At 38.5% G+C, this 20,238-nt stretch overlaps 1 pseudogene; it reads left to right on the forward strand.

Annotated features, from left to right (window-relative positions):
• Positions 1-20,238, forward strand: part of LOC111556035 — a 50,031-nt pseudogene that overhangs the window by 23,987 nt on the left and 5,806 nt on the right.

Below are 20,238 nucleotides of genomic sequence, written 5' to 3' on the forward strand. Positions count from 1 at the left end.
ATGAGACCCATTCACTATCTGGAGAACAGCATGGGAAAGACCTGCCCCCATAATTCAGTCATCTCCTAGCAGGTCCCTCCCATAACATGTGGGAATTATGGGAGCTACGAGATGAGATTTGGGTGGAGACACAGCCAAACCATATCATGTAGGTCATGTCATCTGCAAACAAAGATAATTTGACTTCTTCTCTTTCTATTTGAACACTTTTATTTATTCCTCTTGCCTGATTGTCCTGGGCGGAACTTCCAATACTATGTTGAATAGCAGTGGTAAGAAAGGGCATCCTTATCTTGTGCCAGTTTTCAAGGGGAATGCTTCCAGCTTTTGCCCATTCAGTATGATATTGGCTGTGGGTTTGGCATATATGACTTTTGTTATTTTGGGGTATGTTTCTTCAATACCTAGTTTATTGAGAGTTTTAACATGAAGGGATGTTGAATGTTACTGAATGCCTTTTCTGCATCTGTTGAAACAGTCATGTGTTTTTTTTTCTTTAGTTCTGTTAATGTGATGAATCACATTTATTAATTTGCGTATACTGAACCAACCTCGCATCCCAGGGATAAAGCCAATTTGATCATGGTGGATAACCCTTTTGATGTACTGCTGGATTAAGTTTGCCAGTATTTTACTAAGGATTTTTGCGTAAATATTCATCAGGGATATTGGCCTCAAGTTTTCTTTTGCTGTTGTCATATCTTTGCCAGGTTTTGACATCAGGATGATGCTCACCTCATAGAATGAGTTAGGGAGGAGTCACTCCTTTTCAAGTTTTTGGAATAGTTTCAGAAGAAATACTACCAGCTCTTCTTTGTACCTCTGGTAGATTCTGCTGTGAATCTGTCTGGTCTTGGGCTTTTTTGGTTGGCAGGTTATTTATTACTGCCTCAACTTCAGAACTCATTATTGGTCTATGCAGGGATTAAATTTCTTCCTGGTTCAGTCTTGGGAGAGTTTGTGTTCAGGAATTCATCCATTTCTCCTAGATTTTCTAGTTTATGTTCATAGAGGTGTTTACTTCATTCTCTGATGGTTGTTTGTATTTCTGTGGGGTCAGTGGTTCTATCCCCTTTATCATTTCTGATTGTGTTTATTTGATCATTCTCTCTTGTCTTCTTTATTAGTCTAGCTAGCAGTCTATTTTATTAATTTTTAAACTTATTAAACAACTCCTTGATTTGTTGATTTTTTTGAAGGGCTTTTTGTGTCTCCATCTTGTTCAGTTGAACTCTAATCTTGGTTATTTCTTGACTTCTGCTGGCTTTGGGTTTGTTTGCTCTTTGTTCTCTAGTTATTTTAGTTGTGATGTTAGGTTGTTAACTTGAGATCTTTTTAGCTTTGTGATGGGCATTTAGTGCTATAAATTTTCTCCTTAACACTGCTTTAGCTGTGTCCCAGTGATTCTGATATGTTTTCTCTTTGTTCTTATTAGTATCAAAGAACTTGATTTCTACCTTCATTTCATTGTTTACCCAATAGTCATTCAGGAGCAGATTGCTCAATTTCCATGTAGTTGTGTGGTTTTGAGTGAATTTCTTAATTTTGAGTTCTAATTTTATTGTGCTGTGGTCTGAGGGACTATTTGTTATGATTTCAGTTCTTTTGCATTTGCTGAGGAGTGTTTTACTTCTGATTATGTGATCAGTTTTAGAGTAAATGCCATGTGGTGATGAGAGGAATGTATATTTTGTCATTTTTGGGTGAAGAGTTCTGTAGATACCTGTCAGGTTCACTTGATCCAGAGCTGAGTTCGGGCCTTGATATCTTTGTTAAGTTTCTGTCTCAATTACCTGTCTAATATTGATAGTGGGGTGTTAAAATCCCCCACTATTATTGTGTAGGAGTCTAAGTCTCTTTGTAGGTATCTAAGAATTTGCTCTATGAATCTGACTGCTCTTGTATTGGGTGCATATATATTTAGGATAGTTAGCTTTTCTTGTTGAATTGGACCCTTCTCTTTGGAGCCATGAGCTGTGCTGCCTGGGTTGTGGGGATGAGTAGTGAAAGCACTTTAGCTGTTCTCTCTGGTGTCTCAGTAAATCGTATGCCCCAGAAGTCCACTGGCTTTGAGTTTTTCTCTGCAGTACGACTTGCCCAGGAATTGCAATTTTTGTGCCATAGACTGCCCTTTAAGTTTATTTACAGCCCCAGAGCACTTCAGTCCATGGTGGTGAGGCCTGCCAGAATTTAAGTTCTGACTCCTGGGATGGATGATTTCCCCCTGGCTAGAGCTGGTTTAAGTTCTTTCTCCATAGGTAGGTATCAGCTGAAGTCAGCATGGTTTTGCTTTCCCCTGTGACAGGGCAGCACTTAGTTGAATGCAAAGTCTCGATTACTGCACTCTCTATCTCCCCCATGCACAGTTTTCTTCATGACATGCGACCTCTGCAGGAGGAGTGGGGGAGGGGTGGAATGGACAATTCAAGACTACCTGTTTACCATCTTCAGTGCCTTTAATGACGGGAAGTTAAAATCAAGTACTGTGAGTACTCACCTGATTTTTTGTTCTTATGAAGGGTGCTTTTTTTGTGTAGATGGTTGTTTATGGTGTTCCTACAGGGTGATTGTCAGTGGAGGCTTCTATTTCACCATCTCACCCCACCCTATGTCTTTTACCACATTTTCTTTATCCAGTCTACCATTGATGAGCATCTGGGTCGATTCCATGTCTTTGCTATTATGAATGTTGCAGCAATTAACATATGGGTGCATGTATCTTTATGGTAGAACAATTTATGTATACCTTTGGGTATATGCCCAATAATGTGATTGCTGCATTGAATGGTAATGCATTCATTGGTTTTATGTTCTGTGGTTTTATATTCAATGGTTTTATGTTCTGTGAAAAATCACCACACTGCTTTCCACAATGGTTGAACTAATATACATTCCTAACAGCAGTGTGTAAGTGTTCCCTTTTCCCTGCAACCTTAACAAGACCTGTTATTTTTTGCCTCTTTAATAATAGTTATTCTACTGGTGTGAGATGGTATCTCTTGTGGTTTTGATTTGCATTTTTTTTCTGGTGGCTAGTGATGCTGAGCATTTTTTTCATGTTTCATGGCCACTTTTGAGGTGTCTGTTAATGTCCTTTGCCCACTTTCTAATGGGATTAATTTGTTTTTCTCAGTTGTTAAGTTCCTTACAGATTCTACACATTAAACCTTAATTGGATGCATAGCTTGCAAATATTTTCTCTCATTCTGCAGATTGTCTTTTTACTCTGTTTATAGTTTCTTTCTATGTGAAAAGGCTCTTTAGTTTAATTAAGTTCCACTTGTCTTTTTTGTTTTATTTTGTTGCAATAGCTTTTGGGGACTTAGCCAGAAATTCTTTCCCAATGCTGATGTTGAAAAGAGTATTTCCTAGATTTTCTTCAGGATTTTTATGGTTTGAGGTCTTACATTTAAATTCTTAATCTACTTTTAATTAATTTTTGTATCTGGTGAAAGGGAAAAGATATGGATCCATTTTCAATCTTCTGCTAAGCAGTTATCCAAGCACTATTTATTGACTTGGAGTCCCTTCCCCTTTGCTTGTTTTCGTTTGCCTTGTTGAAGGTCAGATAACTGTAGGTGTGCAGCATTATTTATCATTTTCTATTTTGTCCCATTATGTCTGTTTTTGTACTAGTACCAAGCAGTTTTGGTAACTGTGGCTTTATATTTATAGTTAAAATCAGGTAATGTTATATCTCTGGCTTTGCTCTTTTTGCTTAGGATTGCTTTGTCTATTTAGGCTCTTGTGGATCCATATAAATTTTAGAATAGTTTTTTCTAATTTTGTCAAGAATCTTATTGGTAGTTTAATAAGAATATCATTGAATCTGTAAATTGCTTTGGGCAGTATGGCCATTTTAATGATATTGATTCTTCCAATCTATGAGCATGAAATGTTATTCCATTTATTTGCATTATCTCTGATTTCTTTCATGAGTGTTTTGTAGTTCTCCTTTTAGAGATCTTTCACCCCCTTTGTTAGCTGTATTTCTAGGTATTTCTTTTTTGTGTGGCTATTGCAAGTGAAGTTTTGTCCTTGATTTGGCTCTCAGTCTGGGTGTTGTTGGTATATAGGAATGCTACTAATTTTTGTACATTGATTTTGTATCCTGAAACTTTACTAAGGTTGTTTATCAATTCTAGAAGCTTTTTGGTAGAGTCTTTAGGATTTTCTAGGTATATAATAATATCAGTGAAGAGAGATAGTTCGACTTCTTCTTTTCCTAATTGGATGCTTTGTCTTTCTTTCTTTTGTCTGATTGCTCTGACTAGGACTTTCAGTAATATGTTAAATAGGAGTGGTGAGATTGGGCATCATTGTCTTGTTCCAGTTCTCTAGGAGAATGATTTGAACTTTTGCTCATTCAGGATAATGTTGGCTGTGGGTTTGTTATAGACTGCTCTTAGTGTTTTGATGTATGTTCTGTCAATGTCTAGTTTATTGAGGGTTTTTATCATAAAGAGATGTTGGATATTATCAAGAGCTTTCTCTGCTTCTATCGAGATGATCATGTAGCTTTTGTTTTTGATTCTGTTTATGTGGTAAATGACATTTATTGATTTGTATATATTAAACTAGCTTGTGTCCCAGGAATAAAGCCATTTTATTGTGCTGGGTTAACTTTTTAATGTGCTGCTGAATTTGACTGACTAGTATTTTAATGAGGATTTTTGTGTCTATGTTCCTGAAGGATGTTGGTCTAGAGTTTTATTTTTTCATTGCATCTCTGCCAGATTTTGGTATCAGAATGATGCTGGCTTCATAGAATAAACTAGGGAGGAGGACCTTCTCCTCAATCTTTTGAAATAGTTTTAGTATAACTGGTATCAGTTCTTCTTTGTACATCTGATGGAATTTGGTTGTGGATCCATCCAGTATGGGGCTTTTTGTTGTTGTTGTCATGTTCTTTGTTACTGATTCAATTTCAAAGGTTGACTTTGGTCTAATCAGGGTTTCAATATCTTCCAGATTCAATCTTGGGAGATTGTGTGCCTCAAGGAATTTATTTATTTTCTCTAGATTTTCTAATTAGTCTTCATAGAGTGGTTCATTGTTTCTCTGAGGATCTTTTGTATTTTTGTGGGATAAATTATAATATCACATTTGTCACTTCTGATTGTGCTTATTTGGATTTTCTTTTTCTTTGTTGGTCTAGTTAGGGGTTTATTGATATTATTTATTTTTTCAAGACCCAACAGTTGGTTTCATTGATCTTTTGTATGGATTTTTGCATCTTAATTTCATTACATTATTATCTAATTTTAGTTATTTCCTTTCTTCTGCTAGTTTTGGGATTGGTTTGTTCTTTTTTTTTTTTTTTAATATTTCCTTTAGGTGCAAAGTTAGATTGCTAATTTGAGACCTTTCTAACTTCTTGATGAAGGTGTTTAGGTCTATAAACTTTCCTGTTACCACAGCTTTGGCTGCATTCCGCAGATTTTTGTATTGTTGTGTCCTTATTTTCATTGATTCAAAATAATCTTTTATTTCTTTCTTAATTTTAATGTTTCCCCATGAGTAATTCATTAGTAAGTTGTTTAATTTCCATGTATTTGTGTAGTTTTGAGAAATATTCTTGGCATTGATTTCTATTTTTATTGCACTGTGGTCTGAGAGTGTGCTTTGTATGATTTCAATTTTTTTGAATTTATTGAGGCTTGCTTTCTGACCAGGCATGTGGTCAATCTTAAGACATATTCAATGTGCAGATGAGAAGACTATATATTCTGTGTTTTTTGGGTGGAGTATTCTGTATATGTCTATTAGATCCAATTGGGCAAGTGTTGAGTTTAAATCCAAAGTTTCTTATTTATTTATTTATTTTATTTATTTATATATTTATTTTTGAGCTGGGGTGTCACTCTTTTGCCCAGGCGGTAGTGTAGTGGCCTGATCACAGTTCACTGAAGGTTTGGCCTCCCAGGCTCAATTGATCCTCCTGCCTCAGCCTCCTGAAGAGCTGGGATTACAGGTGCATGCCACCATGCCCTGCTAATTTTTGTATTTTTTATAGAGACATGATTTGTTATGTTGTCCAGGTTGGTCTCAAACTCCTGGGCTCAAATGATCCATCCACCTCAGCCTTCTGAAGGGCTGAGATTACAACTGTGAACCACTGTGCCCAACCTCAGAGTTTCTATTTTAGATTTTTGTTTTGATGTGATCCATCTAATGCTGACAGTGGGGTGTTGAAGTCTCCCACTATTGTTGTGTAGTTGTGTAAGTATTTTTGTAGGTCTAAAAGAAGTTGCTTTATGAATCTGGGTGCTCCAATATTGGATGTATATATATTTAGGGTAGTTAAACTTTTTGTTGGAGTGTATCCTTTATCATTATGTAAGCCCTTCATTGTCTGTAATTTTTATTAAAGTCTGTTTCATCTGATGTAAAAATAATGACTCCTGTTTTTGTTTGTTTGTTTTCTATTTTCAGGGTAGATCTTACTCCATCCTTTTACTTTGTGCTGGTGGGTATTGCCACATGTGACATGGATCTCTTGAAAACAACAGATGGTTGGGTCTTGTCTTTTAATCCAGATTGCCAGTCTGTATCTTTTAAGTGAGACATTTAGCCCATTCACATTCAAGATTAGTATTGATATGTGTGATTTTGATCCTATCATGGTGTTGTTAGCTGATTGTTATATAGACTTGATTGCATAGTTACCTTATAGTGCCTGTGGGCTATGGGCTTAGGTGTGCTTCTGTGATAGCAGGTATCATTCTTTTGAATCCATATTTAGTATTCCCTTAAGGACCTCTTGTACAGTTGGTCTGGTCGAAATGTATTCCCTCAGCATGTGCTTGTTACAGAAAGATTTTACTTCTCTTTAACTTATGAAGTTTAGTTTGGCAGGACATGAAATTCTTGGTTGGAATTTCTTTACTTTAAGGACACTAAAAATAGACCTCTAATCTTATCTGGTTTGTAAGATTTCTGCTGAGAAATCTGCTGCTAGCCTGATGGGATTTTTTTTCTGTAGGTGACCTGCCCCATACTCTCTAGTTGTTTTTAAACTTTTTTGTTTTGTATTGACCTTGGTGAATCTAATGACTATGGGCCTTGGGAATGGTCATCTTGTATCTGGCTGAGGTTCTCTGTATTTCTTAGATTTGCATATTGACTTCTCTAGTGAGAGCAGGGAAATTTTTATGAACTATGTCCTAAAATATATTTTCCATGTAGCTTATTCTCTCTCTTTCTGTCTCAGAAATGATGCTAAGTCATTTGATCTCTTTACATAATCCCATATTTATCAGATAATTTTTTCATTTTTCTTATTTATTTTTCTTTATTTTTGTGTGACTGTGCTGGTTCAAATAACTCATACTTTAGCTCTGAGATTCTTTTCTCAGCTTGGTCTATTATGCTGTCAATACTTCCAATTGTATTATGAAATTCTTGTAGCCAATATTTCAGCTCATGCTCAGTTTGGGTTAGTCTTAAAATGGGAATTTTATCTGTCAGCCTTGAATTGGTTTACTGGATTGCTTAGCTTCCTTGGATTGAGTTTCAATTTTCTCCTCAATCTCAATGAACTTCCTTGCCATCCAGGTTCAGAATTCCTTGTCTGTCATTTCAGATGATTCAAACTGGTTAAGAACCATTGCTGGGGTGCCAGTGGGCTCATTTGGAGGTAAGGGAACACTCTGGCTTTTTAAATTGCCAGAGTTCTTGTGCTGATTCTTGCTCATCTGGGAGGGCTGATACTCTTTTAATTGAGGTATAAATTGAGTTTCATCTGTTGACTTCATTTCTGGAAGTTTTCTGAGGACTAAGGCTCTGTACAGGGTCTTTCTTTGTTGTAGAATTCTTGTTCTTGGTTTCATAGGGGGTAAATTTAGTAAAGTGATTTTTGACTTTGTAATTTGGGCTGCGTTTTAGTAGATGGCAGTTGACAGCAATGAGCAGTAGATAAGCTCTTACTCAGTCACATGGTTCCTTTGTGTATCTTTGCATTTGCAGTTGTGTACTGTGGATTAAGGATGAGAGAGGTAACTCCCTTACCAGGTCTGCTGATAGGCTTTGGGGGAGCCCCCTCTGATGCTACACCCTTACTGGACTGACCTTGTGGAAGGAGACACAGCGAGGTCTCACACCAGCCTATTCACCTGTGCAGTTAAGCCCTTTCAATATTTTTTGAGTATGGGCTCCTCCATCCCAGACCTGAGAAACAGCCCTAAGGGCCAACCCCAACAGATACACACCCAGGCCTGCCAAAAAGGCATGTGGCCATGTCCCAGGCCTGCGAAATTGCCCCATGGGCCACCTTCAGCAGATATTTCCCTAGGCCACCAAGCAGTTATGTGCCCATGTTCTGGGCCTGAGAAACAGCCCTGAGGGCCATCCCTGGCAGACATGTCCCCAGGCCAGATGAGGAATCACACATGGTGCCCCTGACTAGAGTAATAGTCACGTGGTTCCAACCCCAGTGAGCCAGACATCAAGTTGACCAATCTGCTGTGTACATGCATGCACCCCTAACCTGAGAAACAGACCAATGAGTCCACCCCTAGCAAAGCCACACCACCATTGCCACACTCATTTCAGCATGGGTCACTGAGACACTTGTAAATGTCACTAACACGGGTTACAGCTAAAGAAATCGCACAGAGACCACACTACTACATCCACCTAGAACCAAAGCCAGTGCACCTTACAGAATCAACACCTCAAGACCTACCTAAACAAATAAATATTTCTCTATAAAACCTATTTCATAAAATTGGAAGTGGTGACTGTTTCATCAGATGCATAGTTATCAACATAGGAATAGGTAAAATGTGAAAAAAGGAAACATGACACTTCCAAAGTAACGTAACAATTCTCCAATAACAGACCCCAATCATAAGGAAATATATAAAATGCCAGAAAAAGAATTTGAAATAGCAATCTTCAGGAAACTCAGTGAGATACAAGGGCCCAATAAAAATAAGGAAACTGCAGGCCAATGCCCCGATGAACATAGATGCAAAAATCCTTGAGAAAGTACTAACAAACTGATTCCAACAATACATCAAAAAAGATAATGCACTATGATCAAGTGGGATTTATCCCATGGATGCAAAGATGGTTCAGCATATGAAAATCAATAAACAGGATACATCATATCAACAAAATGAATGACCAACCCATATGATCCCTTTCAAAATACCAAAGACATTTGTCACAGAAATAGAATTAAAAAAAGCATTTGATAAAATTCAACACCCCTTCATGATAAAAACTCTCAATAAATTGTGTATAGAGGGAAAGTAACTCAACACAATAAAGGCCATGTGACAAACCCACAGCTAACATCATAGTAAATGGGGAAAAGCTGAGAGCTTTTGCTCTAAGCACTGGAATAAGACAAAGGTGCCAACTGTCACTATTTTTATTCAACATAGTCCTGGGAGTCCTAGCCAGAGCAATTAGGCAAGAGAGAGAAATAAAGGGCATCCAAATTGGAAAGGAAGATATCAATATGTCCTTGTTTTCAGAGAGCATGATTTTATATATAGAAAAACCTACAGACTTTATGAAAAAACTCTTATAAGTAATAAATGAATTCAGTAATCTTGCAGAATACACAATAAATATACAAAACTCAGTAATGTTTCAATACATGAACAACAAACTACTTGAAAAAGAAGTCAAGAAGGAAATCTCACATATAATATTTACAAAAGAAAAAGACCTAGAAATAAATGTAACCAAGCAGATACAAGACCTCTACAAGGAAAACTACAAAACACTTATTCCATGCTCATGGATCAAAGTAATTAATCCTGTTAAAATGACCATGCTACCCAAAGCAATCTATAGATTCAATGCAATCCATATCAAAATACTAATGACATTCTTCACATAATTAGAAAATAAAAAAAAAAATTGTATGGAATCACAAAAGACCTCAAATAGCTAAAGGAACACTGAGCAAAAAGAACAAAGCTGTAGGTGCCACACTACCAGCCTTCAAAATTTACTACAAAGCTGTAGTAACAAGAACAACAAAAAAGAGCATGGTATCAGCATATAAACAGATACATAGGCTAATGTAACAGAACGGAGAATTCAGAAAGTAATCCGTGTATCTCCAGCCAATTGATTTTTGAATTTTGAATTAAAGGCACCAAGAACACTCATTGGAGAAAGGATAGTCTCTTTAATATATGGTGCTGGGAAAACTGGTTATCTATGTGCAGAAGAATGAAACTAAACTCCCACTTCTCACCCTATTCAACAATGAGCTCCAGGCTGGGTGCGGTGGTCAAGCCTGTAATCCCAGCACTTTGGGAGGCCGAGAGGGGCGGATCACAGGTCAGAAGATCCAGACTATCCTGGCTAACACGGTGAAACCCCGTCTCTACTAAAAAATACAAAAAAAAAAAAAAAAAAAACTAGCCGGGCGAGGTGGCGGGCGCCTGTAGTCCCAGCTACTCGGGAGGCTGAGGCAGGAGAATGGCTTAAACCCGGGAGGCAGAGCTTGCAGTGAGCTCAGATCCGGCCACTGCACTCCAGCCCCGGCGACAGAGCAAGACTCCGTCTCAAAAAAAAAAAAAAAAAAAAAAAAAGAGCTCCAAATAGGACAAATAACTAAATCTAAGACCTCAAACTATAAGAGCACTAGAAAAAACAATAGTAGAAACACTTCAGGACACTGGTCTGGGAAAAGATTTTATAAATAAGACTTCAAACACATAGGCAACAAAAGCAAAAACAAATGGGGCTATATAAAACTAAAAAGTTCTGTATAACAAAGAAAATAATCAACATAAAGAAAAAACAGCCTACAAAATGGGAGAAAATGTTTTCAAACTACTCACCCAATAGGGGATTAATATCCAGAATACACAAGAAACTCAAATATCTCAACAGCAAAGGAACAATTCAATAAAAAGGGGACAACTAATATGAACAGACATTTCTCAAAAGAAGACATACAAATGGCTAATAAATCTATATACAAAAATACTCAACATCACTAAGCATCAGAGAAATGCAATTCAAAACCACAGTGAGGGCTGGGTGCGGTGGCTCCCGCCCGCGGCTCCCGCCCGCAATCCCAGCACTTTGGGAGGTCAAGGAGGGTGGATCCACTGAGGTCAGGAGTTCATGACCAGCCTGGCCAACATGGTGAAACCTCATCTCTACTAAAAATATAAAAAGAAATTAACTGGGCATCATGGTGCATGCCTGTAGTCCAAGCTACTTGGAAACTGAGACAGGAGAATCACTTGAACCCAAGAGGCGGGGGCTACAGTGAGCTCAGATTGTGCCAAACTGCACTCCAGCCTGGGTGGCAGAGCGAGACTCCATCTCAGGGAAAGAAAAACAAAAATACACTGAGGTATCAGCTCACCCCAGTTAGGATGGCTGTTACCAAAAAAACAAAAAATAACAAATGCTGGTGAAGATGCAGAAAAAAATAGAACTCTTATACACTATTGGTGGGGATGTGAACTACTACAGCTTCCATGAAGAACAGTATGGTGGTTTCTCAAACAACTACAAATAGAACTACCACATGATCTAGCAATCTCACTACTGGGCATTTATCCAAAGGAAGGGAAATCAGAATATTGAAGAGACATTTGCACCCCCATGTTTATTGTGGCACTATTCACAATAACCAATATATGAAATCAACCTAGATTTCCAACAAAAGATTAATGGATAAAGCAAATGTGGTATATATACACACAATGAAATATTATTCAGTCATACAAGAATAAAATTCCATCATTTGCCATGACAAGTATGGAACTAGAAGACATTATATTAAGTGAAGTAATCTAGGAATAGAAAGTAAAACACTGCATATTCTTACTCATATAATGGAAGCTAAAAATGCTTATCTCATAGAAGTGAAAAGTACAGCAGAAGATACTAGCAGTTGGTAAAGGTAAGGGAAAGAGGAAAACAGGGAAAATTTCTTAAAAGATATGAAATTGTAGTTAGATAGGAGGAATCAATTCTAGAGTTCTATAGCCCTGTAGAATTACTATAGAGTTAACAATAATACACTATATAGTTTCAAATAACTAGAATGAAAAAAAGTGAATGTTCAAGATGTTCAAGAACTGAATGTTCAAGAAATAATAAATGTTCAAGATGATGAATATGCTAATTACCTTTATCTGCTCACTATACATTATATGTATTGAAATATCACTATGTACCCCATGAATGTGTACAATTATTGTATGCCAATGGAAAGAAAAAAATATAATTTGTGGGGAGTGGGTGGAGGAGGAAGTGTCATGGTGCCAGACGTGGAGCTTCTTCTCATTGGCTCTTACTAGGGAACAGCTGGATGACAGGCCAAGTAGCCACTGTGGAGTGCAGGTCGATAAAGAGATCTCCTAGTGCCAGCAGATGGCCAACCTCATCCAAGATGTGGGACAGCATCTCAATGTCTCTCAGCTTACAGTAAACACTGCAATTGTTTACATGTACTATTCTTTCACCAGATTCAATAGGAATCCTTGGAGTAAAATGTCTGCAGACTGATGAGGAGGTAACGTGAATGAATTAGTGGATTTCACCAGAAACTTTGGAAGAGTGCTGGGTATTAGTGTTGCACTAAAGGAAGATGAAAACTCAGCTCTCTTTAGAGGAAACAGAAATAATTCTGTGAGGAGTGTGGATAATATTGTCAACCTGTAATTTTTTGGCAGTGAAAGGGGAGGAACAGGCTCAAAAACTTGAACATGTTATTAAAATAGCACATGCTTGTCTTCACTCCCTAGAGTGCTGGATACTAGATGTGGTACTTACTTTCAACAGACTCAAGAACTGGTTTTAATTGAAGCCGTAACCCTACAGACACCAGATTCTGAGATCAGCATTGAACATCTACAACCAGATGTGGTAAAATGTACCAAGTTAGTAAAAGCAAGCAAGGATTTGACACAGACATCTTATTTCATGGCTAAAAACAGTCTGCATCACATAACCTTCTCTCTTCAGTACAAACCAACAGTGATAGCACATGTATACATTCATTTGACTTGCAAATGATCCAATTGAGAGATTCCTGTGCTCATTGATGGAAAGCGTTGGTGGTAATATGTGGATTCTACAGTTACTCCAGAATTATTAGATGAGCTAAAATATGAGTTTCTAAAAATATTAGAGAAAACACCTGTTAAGTTGAAAAGGATCAGAAACTGGAAGGCCAATCGGTCATTTAATAAACCAAAAATAGATGGTATTTATCAGAGACACCACTTCTTTATCTTTGGTCCAGAATTCCATTTTAATAGAGAGTATCACAGATGTGCCTATAAATCCAAGTTTTCAGAAATGATCTACGTTGGCATTCCCTAGGCCACTACTTCTTTTCTTTCTTTTTTTTTTTAATTAAGTGTCAGAATACATGTGTAGAACATGCAGGTAGGTATACGTGTGCCATGGTGGTTTGCTGCACCTATTGACCCCTCGTTTAAGTTCCGTTCCCTCACCCTCCCCACCCTGTAACAGGCCCTGGTGTGCATTGTTTCCCTTACTGTGTCCACGTGTTTTCATTGATCAACTCCCACTTATGAGTGAGATCATGTGGTGTTTGGTTTTTGTTTCTATGTTAGTTTGCTGAGGATGATGGCTTCCAGCTTCATCCATGTCCCTGTAAAGGACAGAAACTCATTCTTTTTCATAGCTGCATAGTATTCCATGGTGTTTATGTACCATATTTTCTTTTTTTAAAAATTATTATTATACTTTAAGCTCTAGGGTACATATGCACAACGTGCAGATTTGTTACATATGTATACATGTGTCATGTTGATGTGCTGCACCCATTAACTTGTCATTTACATTAGGTTTATCTCCTAATGCTATCCCTCCCCCATCTCCCCTCCCCACAATAAGCCCCAGTGTGTGATGTTCCCCTTCCTGTGTCCAAGTGATCTCATTGTTCAGTTCCCACTTATGAGTGAGAACACGTGGTGTTTGGTTTTCTGTTCTTGCGACAGTTTGCTGAGAATGATGGTTTCCAGCTGCATCCATGTCCCTACAAAGGACATGAACTCATCCTTTCTTATGGTTGCATAGTATTCCATTGTGTATATCTGCCACATTTTCTTAATCCAGTCTGTCACTGATGGACATTTGGGTTGATTCCAAGTCTTTGCTATTGTGAATAGTGCTCCAATCAACATATGTGTGCATGTGTCTTTATAGCAGCATGATTTATAATCCTTTGGGTACATACCCAGTAATGGGATGGTTGGGTCAAATAGTATTTCTAGTTCTAGATCCTTGATGAATCACCACACTGTTTTCCACAATGGTCGAACTAGTTTACAGTCCCACCAACAGTGTAAAAGTGTTCCTATTTCTCCACATCCTCTCCAACACCTGTTGTTTCCTGATTTTTTAATGATTGCCCTTCTAACTGATGTGAGATGGTATCTCATTGTGGTTTTGATTTGCATTTCTCTGATGGCGAGTGATGATAAGCATTTTTTCATGTGTCTGTTGGCTGTATGAATGTCTTCTTTTGAGATGTCTCTGTTCATTTCCTTTGCCCACTTTTTGATGGGGTTGTTTGTTTTTTTCTTGTAAATTTGTTTGAGTTCTTTGTGGGTTCTGGATATTAGCCCTTTGTCAGATGAATAGATTGCAAACATTTTCTCCCATTCTGTAGGTTGCCTGTTTACTCTGATGGTAGTTTCTTTTGCTGTGCAGACGCTCTTTAATTTAATTAGATCCTGTTTGTCAATTTTGGCTTTTGTTGCCGTTGCTTTTGGTGTTTTAGACATGAAGTCCTTGCCCATGTCTGTGTCCTGAATGGTATTGCTTAGGTTTTCTTCTAGGGTTTTTATGGTTTTAGGTCTAACGTTTAAGTCTGTAATCCATCTTGAATTAATTTTTGTATAAGGAGTAAGGAAAGCATCCACTTTCAGCTTTCTACTTATGGTTAGCCAATTTTCCCAGCACCATTTATTAAATAGGGAATCCTTTCCTTATTTCTTGTTTTTGTCAGGTTTGTCAAAGATCAGATGGCTGTAGATGTGTGGTATTATTTCTGAGGGCTCTCTTCTGTTTCATTGGTCTATATCTCTGTTTTGGTACTAGTACCATGCTGTTTTGATTACTGTAGCCTTGTAGTATAGTTTGAAGTCAGGTAGCGTGATGCCTCCAGCTTTGTTCTTTTGGCTTAGGATTGTCTTGGCCATGTGGGCTCTTTTTTGGTTCCATATGAACTTTAAAGCAGTTTTTTTCCAATTCTGTGAAGAAAGTCATTGGTAGCTTACTGGGGATGGCATTGAATCTATAAATTACCTTGGGCAGTATGGCCATTTTCACAATATTGATTTTTCCTATTCATGAGCATGGTATGTTCTTCCATTTGTTTGTGTCCTCTTTTATTTCACTGAGCAGTGGTTTGTAGTTCTCCTTGAAGAGGTCCTTTACATCCTTTGTAAGTTAGATTCCTAGATATTTTATTCTCTTTGAAGCTATTGTGAATGGAAGTTCACTCATGATTTGGCTCTCTGTTTGTCTGTCATTGGTGTGTAAGAATGCTTGTGATTTTTGCACATTGATTTTGTATCCTGAGACTTTGCTGAAGTTGCTTATCAGCTTAAGGAGATTTTGGGCTGAGATGATGGGGTTTTCTAAATATGCAATCATGTCATCTGCAAACAGGGATGATTTGACTTCCTCTTTTCCTAAATGAATACCCTTTATTTCTCCTGCCTGATTTTCCTGGCCAGCACTTCCAACACTATGTTGAATAGGAGTGGTGAGAGAGGGCATCCCTGTCTTGTGCCAGTTTTCAGAGGGAATGCTTCCAGTTTTTGCCCATTCAGTATGATATTGGCTGTGGGTTTGTCACAAATAGCTCTTATTATTTAAAGATACGTTCAATCAATACCGAATTTATTGAGAGTTTTTAGCATGAAGGGCTGTTGAATTTTGTCAAAGACCTTTTCTGCATCTATTGAGATAATCATGTGGTTTTTGTCTTTGGTTCTGTTCATATGTTGGATTACATTTATTAATTTGCATAAGTTGAACCAGCCTTAATCCCAGGGAGTAAGCCCACTTGATCATGGTGGATAAGCTTTTTGATGTGCTGCTGGATTCGGTTTGCCAGTATTTTATTGAGGATTTTTGCATCGATATTCATCAGGGATATTGTTCTAAAATTCTCTTTTTTTGTTGTGTCTCTGCCAGGCTTTGGTATCAGGATGCTGTTGGCCTCCTAAAATGAGTTAGGGAGAATTCCCTCCTTTTCTATTGATGGGAATAGTTTCAGAAGGAATGGTACCAGCTCCTCCTTGTACCTCTTGTAGAATTCGGCTGTGAATCCATCTGGTCCTGGACTTTTATTGGTTGGTAGGCTATTAATTATTGCCTCAATTTCAGAGCCTGTTATTGGTCTATTTAGGGATTCAACTTCTTCCTGGTTTAGTCTTGGGAGTGTGTATGTGTCCAGGAATTTATCCATTTCTTCTAGGGTTTTTAGTTTATTTGTGTAGAGGTGTTTATAGTATTCTCTGATGGTAGTTTGTATTTCTGTGGGGTCGGTGGTGATATCCCATTTATCATTTTTTATTGTGTCTATTTGATTCTTCTCTCTTTTCTTCTTTATTAGTCTTGCTAGTGATCTATCAATTTTGTTGCTCTTTTCAAAAAATCAGCTCCCAGATTCATTGATTGTTTTGAAGGTTTTTTTCGTGTCTCTACCTCCTTCAGTTCTGCTCTGATCTTAGTTATTTCTTGCCTTCTGCTAGCTTTTGAATGTGTTTGCTCTTGCTCCTCTAGTTCTTTTAATTGTGATGTTAGGGTATCAATTTTAGATCTTTCCTGCTTTCTCTTGTGAGCATTTAGTGCTATAAATTTCCCTCTACACACTGCTTTAAATGTGTCCCAGAGATTCTGGTATGTTGTATCTTTGTTCTCATTGGTTTCAAAGAACACCTTTATTTCTGCCTTCATTTCCTTATGTACCCAGTAGTCATTCAGGAGCAGGTTGTTCAGTTTCCATGTAGTTGAACATTTTAGTGTGTGTTTCTTAATCCTGAGTTCTAGTTTGATTGCACTGTGGTCTGAGAGACAGTTTCTTATAATTTCTGTTCTTTTACATTTGCTGAGGAATGCTGTACTTCCAACTATGTGGTGAATTTTGGAATAAGTGTGATGTGGTGCTGAAAAGAATGTGTATTCTGTTGATTTGGAGTGGAGAGTTCTGTAGATGTCTATTAGGTCCACTTGGTGCAGAGTTGAGTTCAATTCCTGGATATCTTTGTTAACTTTCTGTCTTGTTGATCTGTCTAATGTTGACAGTGGGGTGTTAAAATCTCCCATTATTATTGTATGGGAGTCTAAGTCTCTTTGTAAGTCTCTAAGGACTTGCTTTATGAATCTGGGTGCTCCTGTATTGGGTGCATATATATTTAGGAGAGTTAGCTCTTCCTGATGAATTGATCCTTTTACCATTATGTAATGGCCCTCTTTGTCTCTTTTTATCTTTGATGGTTTAAAGTCTGTTTTATCAGAGACTAGGATTGCAACCCCTGCTTTTTTTTGTTTTCCATGTGCTTGGTAGATCTTCTTCCATCCCTTTATTTTGAGCCTATGTGTGTCTCTGCATGTGAGATGGGTCTTCTGAATACAGCAGACTGATGGGTCTTGACTCTTTATCCAATTTGCCAGTCTCTGTCTTTTAATTTGACAATTTAGTCCATTTACATTTAAGGTTAATATTGTTACTTGTGAACTTGATCCTGTCATTATGATATTAGCTGGTTATTTTGCTCGTTAGTTGATGCAGTTTCTTCCTAGCATCAGTGGACTTTACATTTTGGCATGTTTTTGCAACGGCTGGTACCGGTTGTTCCTTTCTATGTTTATGCTTCCTTCAGGATTTCTTGTAGGGCAGGTCTGGTGGTGACAAAATCTCTCAGCATTTGCTTGTCTGTAAAGGATTTTATTTCTCCTTCACTTATGAAACTTAGTTTGGCTGGATATGAAATTCTGGGTTTAAAATTCTTTTCTTTAAGAATGTTGAATATTGGCCCCTACTCTCTTCTGGCTTGTCAAGTTTCTGCCAGAGGTCTGCTATTAGTCTGATGGGCTTCCCTTTGTGGGTAACCCGACCTTTCTCTCTGGCTGCCCTTAACATGTTTTCCTTCATTTCAACTTTGGTGAATCTGACAATTACATGTCTTGGAGTTGTTCTTCTCGAGGAGTATCTTTGTGGTGTTCTCTGTATTTCCTGAACTTGAATGTTGGCCTGCCTTACTAGGTTGGGGAAGTTCTCCTGGATGATATCCTGAAGAGTGTTTTCCAACTTGGTTCCATTTTCCCCATCACTTTTAGGCACACCAATCAGATATAGATTTGGTCTTTTCACATAATCCCATATTTCTTGGAGGCTTTGTTCATTTCTTTTTACTCTTTTTTCTCTACACTTCTCTTCTTGCTTCATTTCATTCATTTGATCTTCAATCTCTAGATACTCTTTCTTCCAGTTGATTGAGTTGGTTACTGAAGCTTGTGCATTTGTCACGTAGTTCTCGTGTCATGATTTTCATCTCTATCAGTTCTTTTAAGGTCTTCTCTGCATTGATTATTCTAGTTATCTATTCATCCATTCTTTTTTCAAGGTTTTTAGTTTCTTTGCACTGGTTACATAGTTCCTCCTTTAGCTCTGAGAAGTTTGATCAACTGGAGTCTTCTTCTCTCGACTTGTCAAAGTCATTCTCTGTCCAGCTTTGCTCTGTTGCTGGCGTTGAGCTGCGTTCCTTTGGAGGGGGAGTTGCACTCTGACTTTGAATTTCCACCTTTTCTGCATTGCTTTTTCCCCATCTTCGTGGTTTTATCTGCCTTTGGTCTTTGATGATGGTGATGTACCGATGGGGTTTTGGTATGATTGTCCTTTCTATTTGTTAGTTTTCCTTCTAACAGTCAGGACCCTCAGCTGCAGGTCTGTTGGAGTTTGCTTGAGGTCCACTCCAGACCCTCTTTGCCTGGGTATCAGCAGCGGAGGCTGCAGAATGCTGAACAGCGAGTGTTGCTGTCTGATTCTTGCTCTGGAAGCTTCATCTCAGGGGTGTACCTAATCGTGTGAGGTGTGAGGTGTCAGTCGGCACCTAGTGGGGGATGTCTCCCAGTTTGGCTACTCAGGGGTCAGGGACCCACTTGAGCAGGCAGTCTGTCCATTCTCAGATCTCAACCTCCGTGCTGGGAGAACCACTGCTCTCTTCAAAGCTGTCAGACAGGGACATTTGCCTCTGCAGAGGTTTCTGCAGCTTTCTGTTTAGCTATGCCCTATCCCCAGAGGTGGAGTGTACAGAGGCAGGCAGGCCTTCTTGAGCTGCGATGGGCTCCACTCAATTCGAGCTTCCAGGTGGCTTTGTTTACCTACTTAAGCCTCAGCAATGATGGCGCCCCTCCCCCAGCCTCACTGCCACCTTGCAGTTAGATCTCAGACTGCTGTGCTAGCAATGAGGGAGGCTCTGTGGGCATGGGACCCTCCCAGCCAGGTGTGGGATATAATCTCCTGGTGTGCCATTTGCTAAGACCCTTGGTAATGGGCAGTATTAGGGTGGGAGTTACCCGATTTTCCAGGTGCTGTGTGTCTCAATTTCCTTTGGCTAGGAAAAGGAATTCCCTTCCCCCTTGCGCTTCCCAGGTGAGACGATGCCTCACCCTGCTTCAGCTCTCACTGGTCTGGCTGCATCCATAGACCAGTACCAACTGTCAGACATGCCCCAGTGAGATGAAACCAGTACCTCAGTTGAAAATGCAGAAATCACCTGTCTTCTTTGTTGTTCACACTGGGAGCTGGAGGCTGGAGCTATTCCTATTTGGCCATCTTGGGCATGCCCCCCTGAGCTGGTATCACACATTTTTTTTCTTAAAAATTTGTAAATTTATTTTATTTTACTTTAAGTTGTGGGATACATGTGCAGAATGTGCAGGTTTGTTACGTAGGTGTACACATGCCATGATGATTTGCTGCGTCTATTGATTCATCCTCTAAATTCCCTCATCTCACCCCCAATCCCTCAGCAGGCTCTGGGATGTGTTGTTCCCCTCCCTGTGTCCATGTGTTCTCATTGTTCAACTCCCACTTATGAGTGAGAACATGTGGTGTTTGGTTTTCTCTTCCTGTGTTATCTTGCTGAGGATGATGTCTTCCAGTTTCATCCACGTCACTCCAAAGGACATGATCTCATTCTTCTTTATGACTGCATAGTATTCCACAGTGTGTATGTACTACATTTTCTTTATCCA

This window comes from Piliocolobus tephrosceles, chromosome 1 (genome assembly GCF_002776525.5).
Source record: "Piliocolobus tephrosceles isolate RC106 chromosome 1, ASM277652v3, whole genome shotgun sequence".
Taxonomy (NCBI): Eukaryota; Metazoa; Chordata; class Mammalia; order Primates; family Cercopithecidae; genus Piliocolobus; species Piliocolobus tephrosceles.